Raw genomic sequence first — 20653 nt, 5'->3', positions numbered from 1 at the left:
ACATTGTAATTCTGTCAGAGACAGCAAAGGACTTGGAAGAGCAGCTGAACGGAATGGACAGTGTCTTGAAAGGAGGATATAAGATGAACATCAACAAAAGCAAAACGAGGGTAATGGAATGTAGTCGAATTAAATCGGGTGATGCTGAGGGAATTAGTTTAGGAATGAGACACTTAAAGTAGTAAAGGAGATTTGCTATTTGGGGAGCAAAATAACTGATGATGGTCGAAGTAGAGAGGATATAAAATGTAGACTGGCAATGGCAAGGAAAGCGTTTCTGAAGAAGTGAAATTTGTTAACATCGAGTATAGATTTAAGTGTCAGGAAGTCGTTTCTCACTGAAAGTATTTGTATGGAGTGTATCCATGTATGGAAGTGAAACATGGACGATAGATAGTTTGGACAAGAAGAGAATAGAAGCTTTCGAAATGTGGGGCTACAGAAGAATGCTGAAGATTAGATGGGTAGATAACATAACTAATGAGGAGGTATTGAAGAGAACTGGGGAGAAGAGGAGTTTGTGGCACAACTTGACAAGAAGAAGGGACCGGTTGGTAGGACGTGTTCTGACCATCAAGGGATCGCAAATTTAGCATTGGAGGGCAGCGTGGAGGTTAAAAGTCGTGGAGGGAGACTAAGAGATGAATATACTAAGCAGATTCAGAAGATTGTAGGTTGCAGTACGTGCTGGCAGATGAAGAAGCTTGAACAGGATAGAGTAGCATGGAGAGCTGCATCAAACCACCTCAGGACTGAAGACCACAACAACAACTTACGGTGATTTTGTGATGTGAGTCGTTCGGGGAGTATGTTTAAAGATGGTGGGGTTGGAACATCTGACTTGCATGACAAACAAAGAGTTGGACGTAGTGTCACAGAAACCACCGATTTTCTCAAGCAAAATGTTGACAGATTGATTCAGGATGATCGTCGTATCACTCAGAGTGAAACTGCAAGAACGTGTGGGTCACATTATTGCTTTTCTTGGCTGAAATGAAAGCACACAGACTTGAAATTTGCCAGGAACTCCTCTTGCATTACGAGAATGAAGGAGACTCCTTTCTCCATTCAATTGTGACAGGAGATGCTTCTGATGAAGACACCGAGAGAACTGTGCGACTGTGGTTCCAGAAACAGAGTGTCAACTTCTTCCGTGACGACTTCAGAAAACTTGTTCAATGTTGGCAGAAATGTATCCAATTGGCTGGTGATTATGTGGCAAGTGGACCATTGGTAATTAAAGATCACATTCTAAGAATATTTCTGCAATTGAATTACTAAACTATTCGCATCCAAACCCTATTAATGAAGGTGGAGGCATTACTTTTCATTCAACCCTCGTACTTAGTAAAACTCCTTTCGCCTCTGTGCAGCAGTCGAGATGTTAACGACTCATACTTATGATACCTGTACATACTAACTTCTGTATAGTTACGGAATGTGCCAGGGAAGTACTTCCTGGTAAATAACTACTTGTCTACGAGTAGCTGACTTGTAACCGCCAACTGACCAGATTCCTACCCAGTTCCACACCCTACACTAGTGAATCTACTTTTCAGTGAAGGTTGCGGCTACAGTAGGCGGCTCACAACGAATGTCTAATCGGAATCGCCGACTGGGGTGAGTTCCTAGGTGTCACGCAGTGAATGTCGGTCTTACGCCCTCTCAGGACACAGCAAAATATTGTTCTTCCTGTGAAATTCGGTTTTGTTAAAACTTTTTCACACTTTATTTGCATCAGTAAATAATTTTATATCCATCCTCTTTCTAATAAATTTTATATCCATCCTCTGCAGGCTGGCAACACATCTAACACCACACAGGACCGAGGTTGTTTATGCCCAAGGCATGAGCAATGGTAATCCTCAGCTGTTTTGGAAACAGACATTCCGCGTCCTACATACTGTAGAGGGAATTCTAGATGGCCTGCAGGAAGTATTACTACATCAACATCTGAGTGGTTGGCCAACATTATTTAAAGGCTAGAACCAGCACCGGACGTCAGTTCAAGCCGAATACCGACCTCAAGGACGTCTCCACGAAAGACTACGTCTTCGCACATCGAAATAGGACTTGGAATTAACTGTAAGTTTGTTACCGCGGACTCTTGTGGGAAACTTCGAAGTTATCTTTTGTTGCTTCTAGTGGGAAATTCTTACTGGCTTTGTGATTGTGACTTTTCGTTGTTATTCAGTCATGTCCATGTGGACTCACGTAAATAAAAGTTGTGTTGTAAGAACTTTCGAATTGTCAGTTACAACACAAGTGGCGACGAGTTTGTGCCTGTGTGTGTTCATAATGGCGAAAATAGTGCTTCAGCAGCTGATCCAAGGTGTGCACGATTTACTACAAGGTTTTCAACAGTTTTGCCAGAAATCGCAGGATACACAGGAACGTTGCTTTAAGGATCTCTGGAAAAACCAACCGGTTCCGCATCCCCATCCGTTTCCCACTTTCAACGAGGATACTGAAGACTGGGAAACATACGAGAAGCGGCTCCTGCAGCATTTCCACATTCACCAGTTTCTCCAAGAGGCTGCTCGTCGTTCCTACTTTTTGTCCTGGGACAAGTCAAAAGTGTATGTCCTCTTGACGAAACTACAACATCGACCACAGGATTCTTTGACTTTCTCACAGATTTGTGAGGTTCTTGCGGCTTACTACCGGTGAGGATTCGACATGTTGTCTGCCCAGGTCGAATTCTACCAGTGTCGCGAGAAGGCAGGTCAATCTTATCGCCGGTGGGCAGCGGAACTACAAGGTCTCAGCTGCAATTGTCAATTCACCACACGGGTCTCCAAAGAGTCCTACGCAGACGAGATGGTCCGGACCACCACATACAGGCCGCCTCTGACGAGACTTTCCAACACGACGCCCTCAGACTCGACGATCTTACTCTGGACCAGATCATTGACTTGGCATTCAAGTACGAAGTCTCTACGGCAGCCGAAAAGTGTTTGGAATCCCGAGCGGAGGTGGCGTCCCTCTGAGACCACAATGTCTCGTAGTCCGTTGCACCCCTGGAGGAGGTCGAAGACGTTGCTGCCGTCCGTTGTGATGACTGGCGCCGGCCTCCAGGTTCAGCACACCATTGGCAGGGCAGCCACCCGTCCAGGACTTCACACCCTCGGCTGGCTCCCTGGGTCTGGTGCGGACCGTTGGTACACAGAGGCCCCCACGCACAGAGGCCCCAGCACCAAAGGCACCTCCAGCTTCCGTCCTGCCCAGGATACTTTCAGGACCATGCACGGGAAGACTGCCCTGACAGGTGAGCATATTGTACAATGTGTACCCATAACAGACATGTCGGTACGGTCTGCCACTCTCGGCAGCATCCTCCTCCTCCTCCGGCCAATGACTGCTGGGGACCGCTACCCATGGACGTCAACCAGGTGCAGTCTTCGGGATCTTCCATGCTGATGATCAACGTTCAGGTCAACGGTCGGCCACTGCAGATGCAGGTGGGTACCGGAGTAGTGGTCTCACTGATCAACTATTCCTCTTATGCGAAGACTGGGCACCCCACTCTGGTGCCCACACCTCGGCGCCTCCTTACTTATAATAAGCAAGTGATCGCTCTCCTGGGTCAGTTCACGGCTTCCGTCCTGTATAAATCGGTTCACCGGGAAGTTACCTTCCTTGTGGTCAACAATGCAGCCACAGTGGACCTCTTTGGGTTGAATGCCTTTCGTGCCTTTGGCTTCATCATCGACGACAGTGTTCATCTGGTGTCTTCCAAGGTTCCGTTCCTGGCAGTCGATTCCTAGTGCATGAAATCCCAGGACCTCTTCTTGCCAGGAGTCGGCTGTGCTCAAGATTTTCAGGTGTCGCTCCAGCTGAAACCGTCGACCCACCCGAAGTACTTCCGGACTCAGCATGTTTCCCTTGCCCTCCAGTATCCTCTTAAACAGGTACTGTACTGTCTCACCAAGGAGGGAGTCGTCACTCTGGTCCGTTACAGTTCCTGGGCCACACCCTTGGTCGTCCTCAAGAGACCAAATGGCTGTCTTTGGGTTTGTGGTGACTTCAAGGCTATGCTAAACCCTCAGCTACATGTTGAAGATTATCCGCTTCCCCGTCCCAGGGACCTGTTCTCCAAGCTCGCTAGGTTGCAATTTTTTTTGAAGATCAATCTTGCCAAGGCCTACCTCCAAATACCTTTTGATGAGTCTTCTACACACTTGGCCATCGTCAACACACCCTTTGGGCTGTTCTGGTTGAGCTGCCTCATGTATGGCATCACTAGTGCTCCGGCCATCTTTCAGCTTTACTTGGAACAGCTCTTGCAGGATGCGCCGAGATGCATCAACTACCTCAGTGACATCATCTTCACCAGCTGTACTGCGAATGAATATCACAGTCATCTGCGACAATTGTTCCTGCGCTTGTGGACTGCAGGCCTAAAATGCAACTTTGTTAAACACTCCTTTTTTCAACCTGCTATCTCCTACCTGGCTCACATCATTTCCTGAAGTGGCATATCTCCTACCTCCTCCCACATTGCCACTATAGAGGCCCTTCCTTGTGCTAGCGATGTCCACCAATTGCGGTCTATCCTGGGTAAAATTGTGTACTATCGAAAGTTCATTCCCTCCACTGCTCACATTGGGGCGCCCCTCTATCGCCTATGCTAAAAGACCGTGCCCTTTCATTGGTCCCCGGCTTGTATCAGTTTTCCGAACCTTAAAGCAGGGATTGCACTTGGCGGAGTGTGTCATGCTGTATACACCCTCTCTTCCTCTTCTCTTAGCTATGGATACCGCAGACTAAGGTATTGGGTCTGTCTTTTCGCACCATCTACTGGATGTATCGCAATGCCCGGTGGCATACATACCTGAATTCCTTACCGAGTTCCAAAGCAAATATTCCCAGACTGAGGAGGGGCCTTCGCCATCTTGTTTGCCTGTACGAAATTCCTCCTGTAACTTTATGGTACGTCTTTTCATTTAATCACTGACCATAAGCCCCTCGTGGCCTTATTTTCACCAGCAGCCCAGTTACCCACGAAGAGTTCCCACTGCATGCAGCGATGGGCCCTATTCCTTTCACGTTTTAGGTACACCATCCATATCCACCCACTGCCCAGCATGCCATCATCTATGCCTTGTCTCGGCTCCCCTCCACACAGGATTCGGCATTCGATTAATTGGACATCCAAATTTTTCAGGTCGATGAAGACATACAGGTGGTGTTAGCGGCATTCCTTGTCACAGCTGCGCAGGTGGCTGCCGCGCCGGACGCAGATTCGCTCCTGCAAATGGTGCACCACTATATTCTTTGCAGCTGCCCAGTGCTTTCTCCACCTCACGCGCAGACTGACCTCCGATTCTTTTTCTCCATCCGCCATCAACTGGTAGCCATCGACGGGGTGCTCCTCCATGTGGAACATGACACCAATCCACGAGTCCTCATACTAACACCCCTGCGGTCCCAGATTCTCAATGGCAGGGCAGAGCCCATTTTTTGCACCTTTAAAACTCAGATGCAGAAGTACATGGAGGACCGTTCTCCAGAAGATGCTCTTACATTATTTCTCACTTCCTACATGACCACGTCAGTGAGTGACAAGAGTCCAGCCAAACTGCTTCATAGCCACCAAATACGGACCCTCCTCCTACGTCGCACCCGACCCGACACTTCCAGATATTCATCCGGCTCCAAGGTGTGGGCGCGTGGTTTAGGGTCCCAGCCCCGCTGGCTGCCAGGGGTCATTCTCTGGCCCCATAATTGACAACTATTCGATGTCTGTCGGGACGACAGGGTGGTTTTGTGTCACCGCTACCAATTCCGTCCTCGTTTCCTTGACCAGCCGCAGCCCCAGTTGCCGGCTTCTCTCTCTCTCCCATTGCCGGCCCCTTCCGTGAGGCCTATGTTGCTGCCCTCTCCTCAGTTAGTGGGGGATCTTTGAGGAAATGGCCAACAGCCAGCTGCTAGCCCCACACTGCCTCTGCCTCCTCTGGACCTGGGGCAATCTCGGGACCATCCCCGGGATCCACTTCTCGGCCCCTCTTTGCCGCCATCCTGGTTGGACAACACGGACGTTCCCATGCCACTTGGCCAGCCCACTGGCGCCTTGCAACCGCCACCGTTTCGACGTTCCCTTCACATCATGTGGAAGGCGGCGCTCTACTCAGCAGCGGCCGGTTTTCACCGCCTTCTTCAGGATGACTTAGCTGCCAATCAGCCTATGGCACCAGGCTATATTGGTGCTCTCTCCCCCACAGTCGACCGTGCCGCTCCAGATCTTCGAATGGGGGAGGGACGTACGCTGTCGCCATGGTAGCCCATGCGGCTCGGCAACATACCTAACACCACACAGGACTGAAGTTGTCTATGCCCAAGGCGTAAGCAATGGTAAAAAGTGGCTGTTTTGGAAACAGACATTCCACAAACTACATCCTGCAGAGGGAGTTCGAGATGACCTGCAGCAAGTATTACTACACCAACATCTGATTGGCTGGTCAATACCATTTAAAGGCTAGAACCAGCACCGGACAACAGTTCGTGCTGAACACCAGCATCAAGCATGTCTCCACGGAAGACTATGTCTTTGCCATCGGAATAGGACTTGGAATTAACTGTATGTTTGTTACCGCAGACTCTTGTGGGAAACTTCGAAGTTATCTTTTGTTGCCTCTAGTAGGAAATTCTTACTGGCTTTGTGAATGTCACATTTCATTGTTATCCAGTCATTTCCATGTAGACTCACGTAAACAAAAGTTGTGTTGTAAAAACTTTCGAGTTGTCAGTTACAACAGTCTGGAAAGTCAGAAAACTGGCAGGGAGAGTAGTATTGCTGATTGCATGCCTGTCTGCGGTCGCATTGTCGTCCTGGATGGAGGTTGGTCAGCTTGCGATTGGATGACCTCTTCTCAGAGCCTTCTCTTCTCCGTCATTACAGACAGGCATTCTGGCACTGGATTTATGCCATAACAACAATTATCTTCACTAAATGCAGAATGAGTTCTTTTCATCTCATTCAGTGCACACATAACAGTGAATCACAGTGCCATGCAGATAGTGAATTGTACCAATTCTGCAGTGAGATGTACAACAGAGCTGGTTACATTACTGATGATAATGCTGTGACTAATTGAGTAGTATGGAACTGTAAACAGTTCCTTTTACTCCACAGATATATACAAAACATTATAGTTCACATACAAACTGTTGCTTCTCTTAGACTGGGAAAGTGCATAGTGACACAAACAAATTGATGTAATGTAACTAATTACTTGCATAATGATCAGATTTACAATTACTAAGAAAAATGATCAAAATCACTCTGTATTATTTTTTTGCAGGATTACTAATGTCTGAAAGACTATAAACTAAAGTGGACCTTGTGGTGCCCTCAGCTATGCACAGCAAAGGATGATGACGAAAGTCTCACAGCATCAGAATTTCTAGTAATCAAAGCTGCAATCATCTCTGAAAAATGATCATTTGAAAACAACTGACATATTATTCATTGAGTATAACACAATACCTAACTCATATTCAGTACAAATCTAAGACCAGTCTTCACAGTTCATGGTAACATGGTTTTCTACTCAGCACTCTGCAAGGTACAGTACGAATGTAGGATATGGTACACAGTATCATTATAATTCTCTTCTGGCACTCATATGTATAATTATACACAGACACAGAATTAGCAGTTGTTCCTTGTATCTTTACAAGGGTTCACTAATGTTGGTAAATTCTGTGTAGCATTTCTTATACATTACAGATTATGTATGTATGTATGTATGTATGTATGTATCTGTGTGTGTGTGTACGTGTGTGTGTGTGTGTGTGTGTGTGTGTCTGTATGTAAGAGGGTGGGTGGGGGTCTGTTTGTAATATATTGTGATATCCTCCCATAGAAAAGAATTAGCTATCTTAACAGTATCAGGAACTCAACTTTCTTTTACCATTTCTTATGACACCCTGTGAAGAAAATGTATATTATACACAGTTCTCTTTTAAATTTTACAAGGCAATGAGGAGTAACAACAAGTGATGAAGATATGATTAGCTGAAGGAATGTTATTCTGATTGCAATGTAAACCTCAATCAGCTTCCTGACAAAGAAGCCATAGAAAAATTTCATAAGCATTGGATGAACAACTATATATCACATAATTATATTTAAGAGTTACAATTTGAAATGTTGAATGTTCTGATTATAGCAAACTACTGATACTCCACACAGTGATATAATAATCATCATTCAATGAAATGACATTGTCCTTACGACAACCTCATAAATTACTTAATACATTTTCTTTACATAACATTAAACCACCTTTCAACACACATTACAAAGAAATGACATCGAGGGGAATCAGTTTGCCGGTGAACTGATTGACCCCTACTAATCGACCAGTAAGTGAAGATAGCTTCCTGTGTACCTGAAACATGAGACAATATTGCAGCTTTCTCATACACAAAGCACTTGTTCTATATTTTATTTTTAAAAACACAAGAATTGAGAAATAGGCAACAACTGATAAACCAGAGCACCTTATTGAAGTTATGCTGCCTGAAATAAATGAGTCAAAGAATTATACACAGGCTATTAATTCTGTAAACCATGAACGCTGGAGAAGAGCAGTGGAGGAAGAAATGACTTCATTGCTCTTCTCCAGTGTTCATGGTCTACAGAATTAATAAACTCTGTATAATTTTTTGGCTCATTTACTTCAGCCAGCATAATTTCAGTTAGGTGCTCTGGCTTCTTCAGTTGTTGCCTATTTCTCAATTCTCTTTCACTAGAACTTTCTTTTGTTGAAGTGATTTGCTTATATTAATCTCTCAGCTGTGTACTATATATATATGTCTTTGGTAGGTGTCACAAAATACAGTACATGTGTCATTTTATAGCAACTATGTCGTGTGTACGCTTTATGTAGAGTCCTTTAGTCCTTTCCTGAAATTTCTGCAATAAGTTATGAGCCCAGTACACAATTAGAGAAACGAATTAGGTATTATGATTTTACATTTCGTGATGTGAAAAACGTGTTAGCGTGTGTTGTGTGCTACGCATGGCTCGTATTTTATATACGTGAATAATTGCTGCATGGTTCTCTTGTGGAATTTTTGTGGTTGTAAATCTGTGGAAAAGGGCACAGGTCATCCCCGTTTTCAAGAAGGGACGTCGAGCAGATGTGCACAACTATAGACCTATATCTCTAACGTCGATCAGTTGTAGAATTTTGGAACACGTATTGTGTTCGAGTATAATGACTTTTATGGAGACTAGAAATCTACTCTGTAGGAATCAGCATGGGTTCTGAAAAAGACGGTCATGTGAAACCCAGCTCGCGCTATTCGTCCACGAGGCTCAGAGGGCCATAGACACTGGTTCACAGGTAGATGCCGTGTTTCTTGACTTCCGCAAGGCGTTCGATACAGTTCCCCACAGTCGTTCAATGAACAAAGTAAGAGCATATGGACTATCAGACCAATTGTGTGATTGGATTGAGGAGATCCTAGATAACAGGACGCAGCATGTCATTCTCAATGGAGAGAAGTCTTCCGAAGTAAGAGTGATTTCAGGTGTGCCGCAGGGGAGTGTCATAGGACCGTTGCTATTCACAATATACATAAATGACCTTGTGGATGACAAGGTTTTCAGAAATTACTGCAACCAGTCGCCTTTTATGTAGATGTATTTTATTTAACCATGACCGGTTTCGAGCTGCCTAGCAACTCATCATCAGATGGTATATACATTTAGTGCTTTTTTGTACCCATTGTGTGGGTACAAAAAAGCACTAAATGTATATACCATCTGATGATGAGTTGCTAGGCAGCTCGAAACCGGTCATGGTTAAATAAAATACATCTACATAAAAGGCGACTGGTTGCAGTAATTTCTGAAAACCTTTTCACACCACAGTCGCAGTGTTCCACATCCACAATGGATAAAAGTCTTGTGGATGACATCGGAAGTTCACTGAGGCTTTTTGCAGATGATGCTGTGGTGTATCAAGAGGTTGTAACAATGGAAAATTGTACTGAAATGCAGGAGGATCTGCAGCGAACTGACGCATGGTGCAGGGAATGGCAATTGAATCTCAATGTAGACAAGTGTAATGTACTGCGAATACACAGAAAGATAGATCCTTTATCATTTAGCTACAAAATAGCAGGTCAGCAACTGGAAGCAGTTAATACCATAAATTATCTGGGAGTATGCATTAGGAGTGATTTAAAATGGAATGATCATATAATGTTGATCGTCGGTAAAGCAGATGCCAGACTGAGATTCATTGGAAGAATCCTAAGGAAATGCAATCTGAAAACAAAGGAAGTAGGTTACAGTACGCTTGTTCGCCCACTGCTTGAATACTGCTCAGCAGTGTGGGATCCATACCAGATAGGGTTGATAGAAGATATAGAGAAGATCCAACGGAGAGCAGCGCGCTTCATTACAGGATCATTTAGTAATCGCGAAAGCGTTACTGAGATGATAGATAAACTCCAGTGGAAGACTCTGCAGGAGAGACGCTCAGTAGCTCGGTACGGGCTTTTGTCAAAGTTTCGAGAACATACCTTCACCGAAGAGTCAAGCAGTATATTGCTCCCTCCTACGTATATCTCATGAAGAGACCATGAGGATAAAATCAGAGAGATTAGAGCCCACACAGATGCATACTGACAATCCTTCTTTCCACGAACAATACTAGACTGGAATAGAAGGGAGAACCGATAGAGGTACTCAAGGTACCCTCCGCCACACACCGTCAGGTGGCTTGCGGAGTATGGATGTAGATGTAGATGTAGATGTAGACTGTCTTACAGGACTGCAATGGATTTTCATGGTATAGAGAAGCTATGTGCGGCTGAAAATTGGATTATTTGGAAGTTCTCAGTACGAAATTTGTTACATGCGTCAGACGGGTCATACGATGTGTGTATTGGCTTTGCCAGTGTATGCAACATTGGCACAAATAGATGTGTTTAATGCTGTGCTAAAAACATGGGACAAAGCTGCTCGTGCAGTGAATCAGATTATTGTTAGAACTGTGGAAGAAAATCTCATGGCGTTGTTGATTGCATGTGAGAGTGCATGGGACAAGCTACATGCCATGTTTGAACAGAAGACAAAGCAAGCTGCATATTCTGTTCAGTCAGAATTCCTCAATTTTTACATGAGTTCAGGTGGTGACGTGGTGACACATGTCACTCGTTTTGAAAACTTTCAATGTGAAACTTGATGAATCATCGTTAATGGTTCGACTACTAGACACACTGCCTGACAGTTATGAAAGTCTGTGTCAGTCGTGGAGGGCAAGATCTGAAAATCAACAAACACTAAAACATTTGCAGCAATTTTCAGTTAGGACAGCAGCGTGTCACACAACCTGGAGAAGTGATTCATGCTGATCTGTGTGGACCTATGGAGTGTAAATTGCTGGTAGGAGCAGAATATTTTCTTTGCTTCACTTGTGACTTTTCAAGATTACACGTGATATATTTCCTCAAGCAGAAGTCTGAGACTGCAGAGAAGATTGCAGAAATGGTGAGTAATGTGAAGAATATTTGTGGTCAACTCCCAAAAGCATTTCAATGTGATGGTGGACGAGAATTTGATAATACTGAGGTTAAAGATTTGATGAAATTAAATGGCATACAACCCATCATCACAAATACTTATACTCTAGAGCAGAATGGAGGTGCTGAGCACAGTAACAGAACAGTTGTGGAACTTCCTCGAACCGTGTTTCAAGTTCAGGGCCTGCCTTAGTTTTTGTGGACAGCAGCAGTAAAAACAACTGTTTATGTGTTAAACAAGACTCGTACAAGTCATGTGGATGGCAAAACACCTTATGATGTATTCAATGGAAAGACGATACAGCTAAATAAACTTCATATTTGTGGAATGAAGTGTTTTGTTCATATTCCGAAGGAAAAGCTAAAGAAATGGGATCCAAAGGGAAAACCAGGAAACTTTGTTGTTTATTCTGATGGCATTGATGGCTTTTGAGTGCAGATTCAATCAGAAAAATGGATTATTTGGTGTAAGGATGCCGGCCGGTGTGGCCACGTGGTCCTAGTCGTTTCAGTCTGGAACCACATGACCGCTACAGCCCCAGGTTCGAATCCTGCCTTGGGCATGGATGTGTGTGATGTCCTTAGGTTAGTTAGGTTTAGGTAGTTCTAAGTTCTAGGGGACTGATGACCTCAGATGTTAAGTCCCATAGTGGTCAGAGCCATTTGAACCACTTTTGGAGTAAGGATGTTGTTTCTGAACCTGAGAAAACTGGCAGGACAATGGTGTTACTCCCAAGTCAAGCAGGCAATGAAGGATTGAAGAATCATGAAGACACAAGCATGTTTAAGAAATCTACAAAAGAAAGTTCTAGTGAAAGAGAATTGAGAAATAAGCAACAACTGAAGAAACCGCATCACCTTATTGATATTATGCTGGCCGAAATAAATGAGAGAAGGAATTATACAGAGGCTATTAATTCTGATGACGATGAGCACTGGAGAAAAGCTATGGAGGAAGAAATGACTTCATTGAAAGAAAATGCTACGTGGACTTTGGAACCTCTGCCACCAGATCATAATCCCATTACAAACCATTCAGTTTATAGCATTAAGCATAAGGCTGATGGTAAAATTGACTATAATGAAACATTCAGTCCTGTTGCTAGATACAATAGAATTAGAGCAATTTTAAGTGTTTCTGGTAGTGAGCATCTTCAGTTGGCACAATTCAATGCAAAATCTGCTTTTTTGAATGACTTCTTGAAAGAAGAAATATATATGGAGCAGCCTGAGGGATTTAGTGATGGACCAAATCGGGTATCCAAACTTCATAAAAGTTTATATGGACTAGAACAATCTACAAGGTGCAGGAACCAACAGTTCAAGGATGTCCTAATAAATCTTGGGCTTGTGGAAAGTAAGGCAGACCTGTGTTTGTTCTATTGAGAAAACTGCAATGACAAGTTGATGGTAGTTCTGTATCTTGATGATGGATTAATATCTGCAAGTAAGAAGAAGGATATGGAAGTTTTCCTAAGAGAAATTCAACATGAGTTTAAAATTAGTGTTGAGCCAGTAGGGTATTTAAAAAATATTAATGTTGTATGTCATGATAATGGATCAATAGAGATTAATCAAGAAAGTTATGCTAAAGATATTCTTCGACAGTTTAACATGACAGAGGGAAATCCTGTGACAACTCCAATTTAGCAGTATCTGCAGCCAAATGAGTTAACCAGTGATAAACCAACTAATGCTCCATATCAAGGAACAGTTGGCTGTGTTATGTATTTATCTGTTGGTACAAGGCCTGATATACCATTTGCAGTGAGCTATGTGTCAAAATTTTTAGAGACTCCTTGAGAAAATCACTGGTCTGTGGTAGAAAGAATCCTAAAGTATATAAAAAGTTCAGTGTTGTTGGGTGTAAAATATGATGCTAGACATGCAAACAGAAGGCTAGAGAAATATACTGATGCTGATTATGCCAGTGATACAGCAACCCGACGCTCAGTTAGTGGAGTGGTTGCATATCACTATCAACAACATAGCCGGAGTATGTGGCTACCAATGAAAGGGGAAGAGGAGGAATATGGGTATCTAAGCTCTATGAAGAAATTTCACGACTGGAGGGTGTTCCAGTTCTTCTTGCTGATAATGCAAGAGCTATTAAACCGACCAAAAACTCTGAATTTCACAAGAGGTCAAAGCATATTGATGTTCACATGCACTACATGTTCAAGTGAAAGGTTTATATTACTCTCTCTGCCATGTAATATATCTATGCCTTTGGTTGGTGTCATAAAATAAAATACATGTGTATTGTTATAGCAACTATGTCATGTGTATGCCTTATGTTGTGGCCTTTAGTTCTTTCTTGAAGTTTCTGCAATACTGTACACAGTACCTGTAATACGCGCCAGTTAGAAATTTGGAAAATTTCCAATCCACACATTAAATTTAAACTACTGTTGGTACCTAGTGTCACTGTACCATGCATATTTTAATCTATCCACAATAATGAATTTTGAGAATTAGCTGCTTTATATCTTTAGAAATTTTCCTTCTCTGTAATCAAGTTGGGCTATACAAACAATGGATTTTCAGTTTGTGTAGCAAACCTTTGGCAAACGTTCTCCTATTGTCTAGTTGCTGCAGATCCAAGTGAGACAATATCATAACACCCGAACAAAAAATGGTTTGGTAAAAACATTTATATTTTTACATATACTAATTTCTAAATTTCTCAGGAAACTTTCAGAGAATAAATTAGAATGACAACCAAGCACCTTGAAAATGACAAATAAGCCTAGGGAATGACAAGCTGCATTTAACACAGACTTCTCTTTTGTTGCTAGCCTATAGAGATGGGATGGGAATTTGACCAGAAGCAGAGAACATTCCAGCAGGATGAACAGGCCCATTCACAAACTGACTTTACCTGGTGCCAACACCAAACCAGACATGGTTCATTAGCACACAAGTAGAGCCAGCGAACTGCAGGAAAGTAAGGAAGGCAAGACAGAAATGGAAAGGTGCTCCTCTGAGTGTGTGTGTGAGAGAGACAGACAGAGAGAGAGAGAGAGAGAGAGAGAGAGAGAGAGAGAGAGAGAGAGAGAGGGATAGAGAGAGAGAGAGAGAGAGAGAGAGAGAGAGAGAGAACATATTGGAACAAATGAAAGAAGCAGCATTTGAATTATTTACATGCCTGTATAGCTATAGTCTCCAGAGTTTTGTTCAAAGTCAAGGTGCTAAGTGAAATAATGTTAATGGTGGGTGCAGGCTATAGTTCCATATTAAATAAAATACCACACCGTCAAAGTTGTAAGATTTTGAAATTGTATCATCACTGGCATGTAGTGACAGCAATATTGATATTAATTAAAAAGGTACTACCTCAAATACAAAGCATTTTTATTAACATATGACTAGTTTCAATAATTAAAGCACGATCCTCTGACATAAAACACTTGACTATCAGTACCCTGTCGATGTTAAATGTAGTTTAATATGCATATCATACTATGATTCACATTGCTTTGTTTCCGTCGTGTGAAAGACATGTATCTTCTTCAGAAACCAAAGTAACGCAAGCTTCCTTTTCAGATCTGCAAGCAAACTTTGGCCTTCCTATGTTTTAAATTATAAAGGGTGAGTCAAAAAGAATAATCCGATTAAAAAAAAACATGACTGTTATGTTATTTGAGATGTAAACATGAACAACATACCAGTGAAAGGGGCAAATTCTCGAGTCTTTCATAGCTCTTGATAGATAGCAACAGGGTGCACCCCTCCCCCCCCCCCCCCCACCCCATTTCTTGTAAAAATGGTGTCAGGACAACAGAAAGGGTTTTCTGTTCTATGATTTGTGCAGTGCTGGTCAATAATAACGGTTCAGCGGGACTTTCATATTAGGTATGGTGGGGATCCTCCTACAGTACAGAGCATTAGATGATGGCATGAACAATTCCAAGGAAGAAACTGTTTGTGTAATGGTAAATCACTGGACATCACCAAGTGTCTGAGACAGATATGAACACATCCGTGATAGTTTCACAAGGAGTTCATAGAAATCAGTTCGCCTTGTACCTCAACAGCTCGACGTGCCCCCAATGTCCATCTGTCATGTGTTGCGTTGATGTTTACACATGAAACCATACAAAATTCAGCAACTACAAGCCCATCTTTAAGGTGACAAGGCCTTTACCTAATGATCGAGAACAGCATTGTTTGCTTATAGTTGTCAGTGGTAGCAGACAGGTAACAATGTGTGAAATAACTGCAGAAATGTTTGTGGGTTGTACAACAAACTTATCTGTTAGGACAGTGCAGCAGAATTTGGCATTCATGGGTTAAGGTGACAGACGACCAACGCGAGTGCCTTTGCTAACTGCAAGACATCACCTGCAGTGCCTCTCCTTGGCTCGTGACCACATCAGATTATTGGAGAACTACGATCTGATCACATGAGTCCCAGTTTCAGTTGGTAAGAGCTGAGGGTAGTGTTTGAGTGTGGCATAGATCCCACAGAAACCATGGATCCAAGTTCTCAATAAGGCACTGTGCAAGCTGGAGGTGACTCAATAATTCTGTGGGCTGTGTTTACATGGAATGGATTGGGTCCTCTGGTACAACTTAACTGATCATTCACTGGAAATGGTTATGTTTGGCTACTTGGAGGTCTATTTTGCCATTTGTGGTCGAATTTTTGTGGGTAACAATGCAACAATTGTTCACAAATGGTTTGAAGAACATTCTGGACAATTTGAGCAAATGGTTTGGCCACTCCAATGCCTCAACATTAATCCCATCAAAGATTTATGGGACATCATTGAGAGGTCAGACTACACATAAAGTCCTGCACAGGCTACATTGTCAAAATTATGGATGGCTATAGAGGCAGTATGGCTCAATATTTCTGCAGGGGACTTCCTATGAGTTGTTGAGTTCTATGTCATGTTGAGTTGCTGCACTATGCAGGGCAGAAGGAGGTCCAACACAATATTAGGAGGTATCCTATGACTTTTGTCACCTCAGCGTAGTTAGCTTCTCACGGTATGGGCTCAGGAATATCTTTTTGAAACACAATGCAGCTGAAAGCATGAGACTAAATGTGCACAACTTTTTTATTAAATAATGAGATCTATTGCTAAATCTATAACCTCACTCCCCAAAATACTGTGAAGTACATACCAGAGGGTACTCCCAGTATGCCCTGTATTAGGATCTCCTACCATTCCTTTCACATATGTGTCTGTCTGCTCTGTAATAAGTCTCATTCTGGCTATAGAGCCCCACAGGAACAATAAACAGGCCCTGAACTATCTCTCTACATTTTTCACGTAATACTTTTGCCTGAAACATGATAAGTAGGCTTTTATAGGATAGTTGATGTCTATCTTCAGGCATCTGTCAGGTCAGGTTTTACAACATTTCCATTATGTAATTTTAGAAAACATTTTAATGGAGCATAGAACAGTGATCTTCATGGAGCACGTTTAAACAGTTTTGATCATAACCAAACATTTTCTAACAAATTTCAACCAGTTTCAGTCAAATAGCAATCACCTTCAGATACAATAAAATAGGTACACGGTATATATCCTTCTATATCTGACTTGTACTTACATATCAGTGTATATGGTCGTCAGACTGTCTTTCTTTCAGTCACTTTTAACTGAAATCAGTTGCAGTCTTTTAATAAATGTTCTATTCTGACCAAAACTGTTTTAAGTTTAATTTTAAGAACTTTTTTGTGATTCTCTCATGTAAGTCAAAAATACCTGGCACAATTAATGCCGTCCTTCTCTGTAAACAATCAGCATTCCCTTATATATGTGAGTGATTTCAGTTGTGACTCATTGAATTTGTTTTTATAGGATACTATGCTTTTGCATTTCTTATCTCTCCTTCTCTTTCCTTCCACCCCCCCCCCTCAACACATCCCGCCAGAAATTTGCTGCTTCAGGCTAAGCAGGCTGGACAGAATAAAATGACAATTAAGAGCCACACTGCACATACTGGTTCATTTGAAAAATCAGTCACCTAACTATAATTTTCTTTCCTACTTTACAAATATTGTAATTCACTTGTACCAAGGCTGGGATTCAAACCCAGGTCACCTGCTCACTAGGCAGACATACTACCACTTCACCACCTTGGCACAGTGAGTTTACCCAATTGCTTGGGCAAACCTGCAAGCCTCCCTCCTCAGTCCTAATTCACTCCTCAATCACCTTGGTGTTCCTATTTTAGGGGGAATACTAAATGGGCTGAGGCATGATACAGAACTGAGACTGAGGAGGAAGGCACACCAGCGTTGGGTGAGCAGCTGTGCAAAGGCACTGTACCAGTGTGGCATAGCGGTAAGTACATCTGCATAGTGAGGGGGAGACCCAGGTTCGAATCCCGACCTCAGTACAAATATTCATTTGTCACTTCAGTATGTATATGTACACCATAGATGTGAATCTGGTCTGAGCTCCTGGTGGTAGTGGCCATGTGTGTATGTGGAGTGCTTGCTTGTGTGAGTGTGGTTGTATGTGATTACCTTGCTGAAGAACGCTTTGGCCAACAACTGTAACATGTAACAGACTTTCTGTTGTGCCTGTTTGAAGCTTCATGGGTCATCTTAATGTGGTGCATGAGTTTGTGTGTGCATGTTGTCTGATTCCATTGAAGGCCTAATCGGCCGAACGCTCACATTCTGACAGTCTTTTTGCCGTGCCTATCTGCGGCTAAGCATCTCCACTGTAAGGTGAGTACTTACTATCTTTTTCAGAATATTATTACATTCCATCATGGATACTCCACTGTTTAAAGAACAACAATTATTTGCATCAACAGTTCCACATATTTTTTATAAGAAAATAAAATTTAGCACACCACCTGGGTTGTGGGAAATTTTTTTGCTAATACTAATAAACTATATTAGGCATAGAATTATTAAGCTATGTAAAAAAAGTGAAACATCTGTTATTATTTTGATTGAACATTGTTTTGAATACAGTTATGTACCAAACTGTGGAGGGAGATTCTCTTCAGTAGGACTATATCAAAGTTGTCTTTCATTTGTACTACAATATTTAAAGGTCTTGATTGCAATATGTGAAGGCTTCACAGTGTATGAATGCTATTAGTGAAACAGGATGTATAATCATGTAGCCATAACTGCTGATTTATGGTGGTTTACATAATCTATAGCATAATGTTCATTTCAGTCCCTTCCATCCATTATGATAATGCAATTTTCACAAATTTTTATTTAACAGTCAATGATACATAGCTCTACAAGTAACAGTGATATGTGAATATACTGTAGCCATTTTGAAAATTTACATTTACGTCTATGGAGGCCATTTCTTGCAGTTTTATTTCTATGTCTGTCAAAAGAGAAGTTATGTTATGTGTTAAGGATGAGTATTGAGTTTCAAGTATAGGATGAATTACTGTACAATGTGTAGCCTTTCACTGTTTAGGAGTACTTAGTTAGTCTGCGACGCACACATATAATGGATAAATAATTATCTCATACAATTTATATCATTTCGTGAAATACTGACAGTTGTGTTTCATTTACAGTATGAATAAGATACCTGTAACAGTCTGGCGTTAAATGATATTGCCCCTACACCACTATCACCTACTTTTATTTTGAAGCTCCTACTCATGTCAACTTTGGGTTTCTGTGATAATTTTGAGTTCCTGCAATCTTGCAATAGCCAGTGCTAGTTGCAAGCTTCCATTTTTAATACGAGCACTTCGTTCTTGGTCGTCCACTCTTATTATTCCCTCTTGGTTGTTGTACATATTGTATATGACCCGTCTCTCCCTATAGCTTACCCCTATTTTTTTGAGAATTTCGAACATCTTGTACCATTTTACATTGTCGAACGCTTTTTCCAAGTCGACAAATCCCATGAACGTGTCTTGGTTTTTCTTTGGTCTTGCTTCCATTATTAACCACAACGTAAGAATTGCCTCTCTCGTGCCTTTTACCTGTCCTAAATCCAAACTGATCGTCATCTAGCGCATCCTCAATTTTCTTTTCCATTCTAATGTATATTATTCTTGTAAGCAACTTGGATGCATGAGCTGTTAAGCTGATTGTGCGACAATTCTCGCTCTTGTCAGCTCTTACCGTCTTCGTAATTGTGTGAATCATGCTTTTTCGAAAGTCAGATGATATGTCGCCAGACTCATACATTCTACACACCAATGTTAATAGTCGTTTTGTTGTCACTTCCCCCAACGATTTTAAAAATTTTGATGGAATGTTATCTATCCCTTGTGCCTTATTTTATATTAAGTCCTCCAAATCTCTTTTAAATTCTGTTTCTAATACTGAATCCCCTATCTCTTGTAAATCGACTCCTGTTTCTTCTTCTATTACATCAGACAAATCTTCCCCTTAATAGAGGCTTTCAATGTATTCTTCCCACCTATTCGCTCTCTCCTCTGCATTTAACAGTGGAATTTCCGTTGCACTCTTAATGTTATGACCCTTGATTTTAATGTCACCGAAGGTTGTTTTGACTTTCCTGTATGCTGAGTCTGTCCTTCCGACAATCATTTCTTTTTCGATGTCTTCACATTTTTCCTGCAGCCATTTCGTCTTAGCATCCCTGCACTTCCTATTTATTTCATTCCTCGGCGACTTGTATTTCTCTATTCCCGAGTTTCCCGGAAAATTTTTGTACTTCCTCCTTTCATCGATCAATTGAAGTATTTCTTCTGTTACCCACGGTTTCTTCGCAGTTACCTTCTTTGTGCCTCTTCTATTACCCAAGGTTTCTTCGCAGTTACCTTCTTTGTACCTATGCTTTCCTTCCCAACTTCTGTGATGGCCCTTTTTAGAGATACACATTCCTCCTCGCCGGCCGATGTGGCCGAGCGGCTCTAGGCGCTTCAGTCTGGAACCGCGCGACCGCTACGGTCGCAGGTTCGAATCCTGCCTCGGGCATGGATGTGTGTGATGTCCTTAGGTTAGTTAGATTTAAGTAGTTCTAAGTTCTAGGGGACTGATGACCTCAGATGTTAAGTGTCATAGTGCTCAGAGCCATTTGAACCAACATTCCTCTTCAACTGTACTGCCTACTGAGCTATTCCTTATTGCTGTATCTATAGCCTTAGAGAACTTCAACCATATCTCGTCATTCCTTAGTATTTA

The 20653-nt window shown here is 42.2% G+C and overlaps 1 non-coding gene across 1 annotated transcript; it reads right to left on the bottom strand.

Annotated features, from left to right (window-relative positions):
* Positions 1 to 17576: 17576 nt before the first annotated feature.
* On the bottom strand, positions 17577 to 17647 carry Trnat-agu (transfer RNA threonine (anticodon AGU)). The gene has a single exon. It is a non-coding gene; the product is annotated as a tRNA-Thr (tRNA).
* Between the last annotated feature and the right edge of the window lie 3006 nt (positions 17648 to 20653).

This window comes from Schistocerca serialis, chromosome 3 (assembly GCF_023864345.2).
Source record: "Schistocerca serialis cubense isolate TAMUIC-IGC-003099 chromosome 3, iqSchSeri2.2, whole genome shotgun sequence".
NCBI classification, from domain to species: domain Eukaryota; kingdom Metazoa; phylum Arthropoda; class Insecta; order Orthoptera; family Acrididae; genus Schistocerca; species Schistocerca serialis.
The sequence above is the reverse complement of the archived record's forward strand: the minus strand, read 5'-3'. Positions and strand labels throughout refer to the sequence as shown.